Raw genomic sequence first — 10,893 nt, 5'->3', positions numbered from 1 at the left:
TATGCATTAATTCACTATGGACTAGTATAATTCACTATTGCCATGCATAATTTCACCTTGATTTAGATCTCCATAAGGAAATGCATTAAATGTGAATCAAATAGTCTGCTGTAAAACCTCAACAAAACTAAAATTTAATTAGCACTAAGGTATGCCCTTCCTAATTAAGCATCAATCTCATATAGACTAGTGTAATTCATAATTACCATGCATGATTTCATGTTGATTGATATCTCCTTGAGAAAATGCATTATATTGGAGTGAAACATAGTCTACCAGAAAACCTTTAACAAGACTTAAAAGTTAAATGCTATCAATAATAAGGTATGCCATTTGTAATGAGCAGAGAACTTTCAGAATTGTACTAGGTGATTGATCAATCAAGAGGAAATAGTTGAGAGCTTAAAGTGACACAATTTTCAGATGATCATATGAAATAAAATGGGTGTGCAAGTAGAAAGAAACTAGAAAGACATTATGTATAGATGAAGGCATGAAATAGATGGTTTTGGAGCACTTAGCACAAACACTCAGCATTCAATACATATCATCATTCAAGATCAAACTTATATACAGTCAGCACAGATTGACAATCAATAGTAAATATAATAAAATTATAGAACATTATTAAATAAGGCTAGTAAGAAATAACTCTACACTTGCTAGAGTAGAATGGCCCATTTGAGGACTGAAAAACATAACTTCATCTACTAGCTTCTAAGTAGCATAAAACAATCACCAATACAGTTAGCAAATTGAGAAACCTAATCAGCAATTCTTGTCCAACAGATTTGAAGCATTGATTGGAAGCATGGTGGTTGTTTCATGTCCTTGGTTGGGAGCCTCAATTAATAGATGTAGTAGGAGTCAATAATCAATAAAAGACAACCTACTTCCAATGCTCAATTCAACCTTAAGATAACTTATGATCATCAATGCAGTTCTACTTTCACAATATCAACAATCCTGAGTATTAAGTCCTAGAGATCATATCCATCATCTGCCTTGACTAAGAATCTGGATTATAATTAGGTTATTATTTCAATACAAGAAATTCTCAGTACTGCTTGGTACCAATATTAATGCAATATCCAGTTAACATAAGGTTTCTGCAACTATTAAAACATATTGATATCAACATTAAGTTATGTGTGGCGATCTCAAACTATGAGCTACGATTTAACACAAATGTCTTATATTTATTTAAATAGGTTCTTCTAAATCTATTTCTTCTTTCAATCATTTTATCTTTATTATTCATAGCTAAAAGAAATGAATATTTCTAAGTTTTGAATCTACATGAATAGTGCACAACTATTATTCAACAGAAGTATGAAGAATACTCATGATAGATGGTCATTGTCAGTACGCTCCAAAATGCTGTCAACTGGCTTGTTCTCATATGTTTTGATTGTCTCCAAGTAATGAGCACAATCTTCCACACTATAATCTCCAAACAACAATCCTAATTAAAGACAAAAAAAATCTCCCATTAAAAAGAAAAAAAATTGCATAGGTTATTTACAACAGGAATAAGGGGGAATATATCCTCAAAAGGTGTCATTAAAAGAAGCACACATAATGAAATTCTTGCAACATCAAACTTGTAGGGTAAAAAAGATTACTTCAAGTTCAAAGTGAATAATATTACAATGAAACTAGAAAATAAATCATCATAGTGTTGCACAATTGAGCAAGTCTCACCAACAAGCAAGCAATTATCAAACATAAAATAATTACAATAACACTTGAGCATTGTGGGCAAAAGTAGCTGACTCACATTGATAAAAATTATTTCATTGATGCAGAGTCTAAAATTTTTATCTCAAAATTTTTAGAAAAAAAAATCCAGTAAACACTACAATCAGCAAATACACTTAAAAAGCATTGGACTTGGAGACTTCTTACCTTTAAAACTTCCAACTTGTGCAATTGTATTGTGTACTATCAATTGGATAGAAAGTAGCATATTTCCAATTACACAATTTTATTATGAAGTTATATAATGTAAATATAAGGAATTAGAGTAGTCATCCCATTATCCAATTCTCAATTTGTGTGTATGACTGTAGGGAGTTGGCATATTCTTTATAAGGCTTGTGGGAATATTGATAGGCAACCATTACCAGTAAATAGATTACCAAACAATCTTTTATTTTATTTGTACTCAAAGCTTAACAATTTCACATCTATCCATTACTTAAAATGAAAAAATAGTACTTTTAAGCCCAAGAGTAAAATCTATGATAATGGAGTGGTTTGAGTTATACCTAAGCATTGACCATGTACTGCTTCTAGAGATACCTAATATTCCTAGTCTAGCAATTTGTTCTCATCCCAAAGCACATGATAATATGCTGGTCTATTGGTCCCTTGTAAATGATAAAAACCAGATCAATTTTTGTTATAATACATAGCAAAGAAAGAATGACAAGTTGATCTAAGAAATAAGTATTATACCTATATCCCAACATGACTGCAGAGATAAAAGTTGAATTCTGTGGGATGGCAAATTCTGGAATCAACCATAGTGCTTGACAAAATATAGGAAACCCACATCAGCATTACAAATTGACACCTTTGAATAGAGTAGAATAGAAATATATAGCCTTATAGGACCTTCCTACCTGGCAAGATGTTCCCACTTCTATCTATAGAATGCCTATCTACATGGTTGTTTGCAAATAGTCTAGTATGATGCCACTTTTGAACAACAACAAATGTCTCTAGGGGCTGGTAATTTGGCTCAAGAGATGCACAAGCTTGTTCCAACCACATAACTTTTAGTTCATATAGCATTTAGCTATCTTCTTTAACAAAATACAAAGAGAATACAAACAAACTAATGATCCATGTCAATCTCAATTGAATAGCAAGTACTATGGTGAGTATTAGGAAACTGACCCTGTGAATAACATCTAGTTCATAAAGTAGAACTTGGTAAAACTATCCTTCACTTACACCATCATGAATAAATACCAAAGCTGTCACTAAGGAGACATAAGAAATGCAAAACTAAATCTCAGCACAAAAACTAATCAAAATGAAATAAATTACCTATAAAATATGATTTGCAGAGGCTTTTGTCCAGTTGCTTTGTGAAAAGAAATCAATAGCTCCCTACAAAGAATCAAAATGAAATAATCATTCGAATTTCCTAATATCATACTTTAAATTTTGAGTAGCAAGTGAATTTCCAAAAATCATATTTTTAATTTTGAGGAGCAGTAACTTGTCTAAGAATTTTCAATTTCATTGGTTGGTTCAGTGTTTATAAAATGCATAATGATCAAGGAAGAAATTGTGCTCTAGAGGGTTTTCTCCTCTTTGTCATTTAGTAATTCAGAACATGTTCCTAATCCATGGTGTGTGAAGTTGTAAAATTTTTCCCCAAGTTAATTCTTTGTAAATTAAATCTCTTACATTCTAGATTTCTAGATTGTACTAGCTATACATTGTCACTACATAATATAGGTAATCATCCTAGTTTAAGACTAAATATAAATTGAGTAGTATACATTGGTATAAAAGTTGGTCACTATTTCAAGTAGAACACCTCCAAATCAAATATAAACTGAATCAACATCCTAGCATTTACATCTCAAATAGAGCTTACAAGGACATAACAATGCAGGAAAATATATGATATGTACCAAAAGACTACTTTTAAAATGCAAAGTTACAGTCAAGAAAATCCCCAACACAAATACACACCCCTGAAATATGTAATTTTTGAACCAAACATGTAACAATCTTTTGCTAAGTAGCATGACAAGTTTGTAGACTAAAAAAATACCACATATGATGCCTACTTTATCATTCCTCTAGTAACAATACCTCATACTAGATCTTGCCAGACTTTATACAAATCTTGAATGAGCTTTGGCTGATGCGCCTGAGCACAAACTAGGCCTACATACTTTGTGACTTTAGGCCAGTCTTGAGATGCAAACACCTAATATTTGCACCAAACCCAAAATATTAAGATTAGCATTTTTCATATGAATTGTGTGAACCAAAATAGTAGCAAACAATGATCTATATTGAAAATTTATTATCGTTATTGATGGATTGGAATCTTCTCCAAGGTGTGGATGCGTAACATCTACCCCAAAGATGATAGTAGTTATATCATTGACCAGAGAAATCCTTCTAGAAATTGCATCAGCAAGGATTGTGTTTCTTCCACCAACCTAACATGCAAATCATCAATAATGAAAAATTAATAAGTTACATTTTCTTCAAATAGACATAAAATATAGAATATCTGCAAGCACACTGGAACTGCAAAATATATCTTCAGTACACACCTTTACATTAATTTTGAGGGCCACATTTGCTAAATATTGCTTACTCATTTTAAACATGTGCTTTGTTTGGCAACATTATGAAACTAAGCTGAGATTAGTTTCACATATTCACTTAAGGTCACCTAGAGCAACACAAGACAACTCATCATTGAATAATATAATACAATGTCACAACCCATCATAGAATAACAAAAAATGATTCTTCAAGAAACTTCTTTTATTTATAGAAAATAAATCAAATACCAGCAAACCATTTCCTAAACTGTTTCAAATTCTTGGATGAAACTAAAGGAAAAAACACACACCATACAAAGAACCATTGTTGTTAGGTAAAATGACTATAAGAAGTTCCACCTCTTTTGTCTTAAGTCTTGCATTTGCCTCTTTGCAGATGGTCTTCACAGCTCTCTCTACTTATTTTGGCTGAAACTGATGAATTTGGATCATAGGTTCTGGGTTGAAATTCTACAATCAAACAAGAGGAAATTACTTAACAATGAAGGACATGTGAAACTATTTAAATTATTATGGGTGTCTAAATTGTAAGTTAATACCATCCTAGAAACCTAGCACATCTATGCCAACTCTTGACAAAACCCATGCACAACACTCTTTTGAACACCTCGTGAAAAGTTTACACAGGCTCATTAGTTTATAGTTCCTCCATTCACCATTTTTTGTTTAATGAAATATAATAACAAATGCTAAACACTTTCATAGTAACACTTGCATCAAAGCTTATGTAAAATTCTCTTTATTAGTAGAAGTTAGAACTAAATAATTAGCATATGAAGTAAATCAAAGACATTTGAATTAAATAATTAGCATACAAAGCATCAAAGGCACTCTTTTAGTCTTTAAAATATGCAAACACTTCATCCATTACCTTATTCATCATATTCCACTGTCCAACTTGAGGTAAGCAATCCTTTTCCTTGCCAGTTTCATGATACTTCAATTGCACAATAATTGTTGCATTCACAGTCAAACATAAATGGAATAGAGAAAATTTACTATGTATTACAAAAACAAACCATTTTCAAAACAAAATAAATGGCAATGAGGGAATCAATACCCAAGGCATAGGAAAAATTCAGGCTTCTACATTTGTCACTAATTTTAAGTCCAAATTCTTTTGCATATGGATCTTGATGGTATGCATTGTGGAATACAATCTGCATCGAAAGAAGCAATAGATTAGTCTTAAAAGCTACAAAGTACTCTAATAAATCCTTTTTTTCTTGAACTATGCTAAAAACATCTCGGGCACATGCAATCCTGCATGCCCAAAGAGATTTCTTCATTCAATTTTGGGATACAATTTTGTAGGTTCTCTACGTGTTTGTCTTGATCTCTATCTGGTGAGCATAGCCAATCTTCATAAATCAACTTGGGATGTTTTATACTTGTCATGTTTACTTACCAGGCATCACATGGTTATCTTAGCAGTCCCCTGGTGACATTATAATATATTCTATTTCTTGATTAGTAGGATTAAAAAATAACTACCTATAGCTGGGCCATGACCATGCCCTTATGTACTATGGTAACATCACTATAGAAGTTATTACTTTTAGATTTAATATTCACTATTTTAAATGGCTTTAAGTGATCATTACTTCAACCATACATGGTGACAAGGAATCTTGAGCTTTTGGAGCTCTTTTTAGTACTCTCTAGCAGCTCCAATACATCTCATTAAAAAATATTCTATAGATCCCTACATTAGCCAATACAGTTATCTAACAATTCACATGCTTTGGGTTGATGAAACCACTACTTTGAGATCATGAACAATAGTGGGCTATATCCATCCACATACAATAATACAATGGGGGCGTCTCAAAAAAAGTTAGAAGCTGCTACTTCCTTAAGTGATTAGAGAAGAATTCAAAGAGAAACCAGTGTGTAATGAGGCAAACCCTTGACTTTAGAATGACTTCCAGATCAATATTAACACTATTGTTGGCATGTTTTAAATTTTTTTTTTTTTTTTTTTGTGTAATTGTTGCAAGACTTGCAAAGTGATATTCCTGAATGTTGTTGTGTCAATAAAGTTCTATTTTCATGATTTGGATTTTGAATGTGCATTTCTCAATAATAAAGAATTATTTTCTACATTTATATTTCTCAAATTAGAAGTTGCTACTTCCCTAAGTGATGAGGCAAACCTTGACTTTGGAATGAATTCCAAATCATTATTCACACTATTGTTGGCATGTTTTAAATTTAATTTGTTTTCTTTTGTGTAATTGTTGGGAGGCTTGCAAAGCTATACTTCTAAATGCTAATGTGTCAATAAAGTTATATTTTCATGATTCAGATTCTGAATGTGCATTTCTCAATGATAAATAATTATTTGTTGCATTCATTTTCATATGTAGCAGTTGTTGCAACAATTTGAGGGCATGTTAGCTACTATAATTAGCTATCATTTGGGCAACACATTTTTGTATGCATCAATTATTGTACTGGATTCCCTAATATTATAACACTGCATAAAACCAAAAAAATACTTATTTACATTATATCCAAAGACATCTTCCGTGTAGGGAGAGAATACCTATAAAATTTCCATCTCTCGTTCTTGAGGATGCTGACATATAACTTTTAGAAGGGCCATAATTTTCCTTTCATTCAAATGTTTTGAATAGTGTTGGCCCTCTTCTATTTTACAGACCTATTTAGTTACACCAATGAGTATTCTGCATAAATAGTCATAAATATAGCTAACTTCTACAAAGCAATTCCTATTCCAAAAGATTTATTTGAATTACAAAAGCATACCTCCATCAGTAAATAGTTTGGTCTTTTCTGATTTCCAACTTGTAGGCATGGCAAACTAGTATGTTGTATGGTAAATCCATACGTCTCCTGGAAATACTCCACCACATATTTCATTGTTCCTTTATCATCCATAGGAAACCTATAAAAGTAATATAATTAGCAATAAGATGTTCTATACCATATATAGGTTAACTTGTAGCCTCTTGTATTAGGAATATTTCCATTTTCATATTACTAATATTAAGCATCCTAAGAATCTTACGTTAATTCCTAGGTGGGTTGAGAAGTCAACCCAAAAATATGATATTTTCTCCGCATATTTGCTCGATGTGTGACCTCAACTTTTACACCTCTCAAGGCCTTCTTAATCTATTTTAGTAGAGATGTCGTAATGACTATATTAGACTAAATTCATTATTTACATCCACATTTTAAAATTATCTTATATAATCCAACTGGGTGTTCTTTAAACCTGATACCTTAATACGATCAACATCAAACAATGGTCTAGATCCAATGTCCCTATTTAAGAGCTGAGCTACAAAATCAATAACATTTAGTGGCTCAATGAAGGCAGTCAATGCCATACCTACAAAAAAGGAGATGGTTGCCGATTGTTATTTGCAAGTCACCATTCAAGTGTAAAAATAATAATTACTCCCTGATACAAACTATAATATAATGATATGGGAAACATTTACTAATAGAGAAACAATAGTTATCCTAATTAGTAAAAGCTTAACAAATAATAGAGCAGAAAAAATAACAAGAAGACGAATCAAGCTCTATCAAAATAAGGACAAGATGTTGTTTTCTATTTATATAGAATATTTTTAACAATGCTTAAATCAATTTTGAAAAAAAGAGATTCACTTCCAGCAAGATTTCTCGATAGGGATAGATTTTTGACCGTTGAGACCTCATGTCATAAGAAGAGGAATTGGTCTCTATCAAAGTCAAGACAATATCTACATTTTGGAAGGTATGAAAGAATATATAAATTATGTGTAGGTCTTTCACAACAATTCTTAAATAAATTTTAAAAAAAAGAGATTTGCTTCCAACAAAATTTCTCGATAGGGATAGACTTTAGATCATTGAGACCTCATGGCATAAGAAGAGGAATTGGTCTCTATCAAAGTTAGGACAATATGTAGATTTTGGAAGGTGTGAAAGAATATATAAAATATGTGTAGGTCTTTCAAAGAAAGTCTTTAAAGTTAGCGAATGGGACATTGGGCATATGCACCGAGTTGTGGTGCCAAAAAGATGACAAGTTTTTTTTTTTTTTTTTTTTCTAATTTTCAATAGCGTGTACGTGCTATAGTGCATACACACTATAGCACATATGTGCTATAGTGCGTACGTGCTATAGCATGTACGCGCTATTTTGATGACCAAAAAGTTATATGATGGGTTGTAGATTGGCGACCCATCATTTTCATTTTGTTTTTTGGCTCTCCAATAGGGCGTACGCAAGTTTGACAGTGAAATTTCACCACCATTTGCCAAAATGCCTCCTTACCGACGAAATCCAAGACAACGAGCACACCCACGACAATGAGGTAAGTGATATAAACTTAACTTTGCATTGTTTAATATGTCTTCCATATTGTTTTATTGGTTTTTGATATTATTTTGTAGGGTTTTTACAAATTTCATTTAGATGTGTTTATTTAGTTGAATTTCAATTGATTTTTTATTAGGAAATGTCCATAATCAACTGGAAAATCCAAAAAACCCTCAAGAACCTCAAAATCAAAACCCTCCTCAAGAAGAACAACAAATTCCACAACCCGAACCAATTGCAAGACCTCTGCCAGGCACATAAGAAAATATAATAAATGACATAGAGAGAGGCAAAACTGAATTAGAAAGACTCATTGCTCAGTTGAAAGAATCCAGACAAACCAATCCAATGAGGGCTCAATTGGCATCATCCCTTGAATCCATTAACACTCAGATAGCCTCAGTTAGTGGTCAGTTAGATATTTGGTAGGCTAAGAGGGATGAACAAAAAAGATTTTATGCAAATAAATTGTCATATGAAGATGTTAAAAAAAAATAATAATACCAAAAGGTAGTATATGTGCATTATTTAGAAAACCCGGTGAGTAAAATACTATTAGAGAGGGTACTAAATGATTCCCCATCCATTGGTGCATACATGATGCTATTAGAAATAATTTTTGGGATAGATGGTGGATGGTTTTTGATGCCCCTCCTTGCAACAATCACGAGGTCCCCATGTATTTTTTGAAGAAATTATATTGTGAGTTTGTCCTTGGGGAGATCCCCAATTATTTTGATATGTTAGACTCCCAGGGTAGAGGTGGGGGGTCATCATTTGAAAGGCCAAGAGCACGTTGTGACCCTAATGTAGTTAGGGCACCTATGGTCCATCCACAACACGAGCATGTGATTATTCCTTTAGTTGTGAAGGAACATGTAGAGGCCAGCACTCTAGGGACCATTAATGCTTTGACGCAGACCCTCATCCATTTAACAAGCCCATTAGTTGAGGGGGAGCCTTCTATGCATTGTGGTCACATGTGCACTTCATGCGGATCCCTATGCACATTTGGCACTCATGCTAGAGATGGTGCAAATGATGGGCTTGTCACTGATCAGTTCCTGAACGAGACATTTGGCATTGACACACATGTAAATTACTAATTTGATCACATTTCATATGTATAGTGAATGATTGAGGGTCAAAGTGTTGCTGGGCCTAGCAGCAATCCTCCAGGCCCATTTTTTGTCCCTTCGATGAGTCCTGAGGTATGTATCAATTTAATCATTTTAATCAATACATATATTTATTATGTAATCATATTAAGGATTGACAAAAAAAATTATGCATGTGCATCAGTTCTCCACAGGACCCTCAACCTTTACCACAGACAAAGAACAGAGACATCATACGAGCTTCACAGAGGTACAGTTGTTTCATGTTAATTTAATTCATTTCATTATATTTATTCCATGTTTCATGTTAGATATAATGTGTATTGTATAACATGCAGCTCATGATGTCGAACACACCTCCTCATCTACGACAGTCTATTGATAGTGGAGTGGCCGTAGTTGTGGCTAGCTAATAGCCATTGACGGAGTTATGAAAGAATTTTCTTCATTTTAGCTACTGTTTATAATAGTTAATCTTAAAATTTCTAATGTTATTTATAAGTGATTATATTTATTGAATTGTTCTAGGGTCTTGCCATGCCTGATCATCCACGAGCATTTGAGGTGGACTTACAGAGTGACTATTTGTTGGCGGTAAGAAAATAATTGATTTTTTGTGTACATATATTTGATTTCAACGTATAATAAATATTGATTCATATCTACTTTCTTTGTATCAGTTGGACCTGGAGAAGAGCCTCAACAAGAGGTCAAGTGAGCGTGTCAGGAGGGCCTCACCATCTCCACTATCTCCCTCCACATGATGGCAGAGGACATCGAGAGACTTGTTTCCTTCCCCTCGTGGGAAGGAAAATATGTAGTTGAGATATTCAATACATACATACATATATATATATATATATATATATATATATATATATAGAGAGAGAGAGAGAGAGAGTTGTTTCCTTCCCTATGTATATATATAGGCATCAGAGAGACATATTCAACATACATTTGATGTACATATGACATTCTATATTTGATGTATGACATTATTGGTTAATATATGATATGTTTGTTCATATACGACATTATTGGTTATCATTTTATATTATATGTTTGTTCATATATGAGGTTAAATTAGATATGTTTGTGTGTGACATTA

General features: G+C 32.7%; 1 pseudogene; it reads right to left on the bottom strand.

The window, feature by feature from the left end:
* Nucleotides 1-2,313: 2,313 nt before the first annotated feature.
* Nucleotides 2,314-7,684, bottom strand: LOC149549824 (protein argonaute 10-like; annotated as a pseudogene).
* Nucleotides 7,685-10,893: the final 3,209 nt, after the last annotated feature.

The sequence above is a fragment of the Cupressus sempervirens genome, chromosome 7 (genome assembly GCF_028749045.1).
Source record: "Cupressus sempervirens isolate cs-2001-9-10 chromosome 7, ASM2874904v1, whole genome shotgun sequence".
Taxonomy (NCBI): Eukaryota; Viridiplantae; Streptophyta; class Pinopsida; order Cupressales; family Cupressaceae; genus Cupressus; species Cupressus sempervirens.
This window is presented reverse-complemented; position numbering and strand designations above follow the sequence as displayed.